The 480-nt window shown below is 37.5% G+C and overlaps 1 protein-coding gene across 1 annotated transcript in view; it reads left to right on the top strand.

The window, feature by feature from the left end:
• The window catches only part of CENPI (centromere protein I), a gene marked incomplete at its 3' end in the record, with an annotated part of 51866 nt that overhangs the window by 2527 nt on the left and 48859 nt on the right, over positions 1–480 (top strand). The window lies entirely within an intron of this gene.

Here is a 480-nt window from a genome sequence, read left to right as displayed (position 1 = left end):
TGTGCTGGGTACTAGAGATACAACAAAGAAGCAAATTCTTGGCAATGTGGTTTCCAAACTGCTGCACATTGGGATTATCTGAGAATCTTAAAAAAAAAACAAACATTGATGCCTGGCATCCGCTCTTAGACATTCAAATTTTATTGGTGTGGAATGCAGTCTGGGCATCAGGATTTTTAAAAGACTCTTTAGGTGATTCCAATTTGCAGCAGAGTTTGGGAACTACTGCCCTAGTATTGGCCCTAGTATTGAATCAGCTTATAGTCTAATTTCAGTGCTTTTAATTACTTCAGAGCAGGGATGCCAGGACACAATTCAGTTTTCCTCACTGAAGGTGCTATTGCTCCGTTGCTGTTAAATATTCTAGAATTTTAAAGGCTTTGAAATGTTTTAGGGAAGGTATTTTTAACATAAAGATATCTTTACAGTATCCCAAATTGCAGCTGTTGAGGTTGAAGAATGAAAGAATTTTAAAGGGCC

The sequence above is a fragment of the Crocuta crocuta genome, unplaced genomic scaffold, assembly GCF_008692635.1.
Source record: "Crocuta crocuta isolate KB4526 unplaced genomic scaffold, BGI_CrCroc_1.0 scaffold588, whole genome shotgun sequence".
Classification (NCBI taxonomy): domain Eukaryota; kingdom Metazoa; phylum Chordata; class Mammalia; order Carnivora; family Hyaenidae; genus Crocuta; species Crocuta crocuta.
Note: the sequence above shows the minus strand (reverse complement) of the source record. Positions and strands in the feature narration are given on the sequence as shown.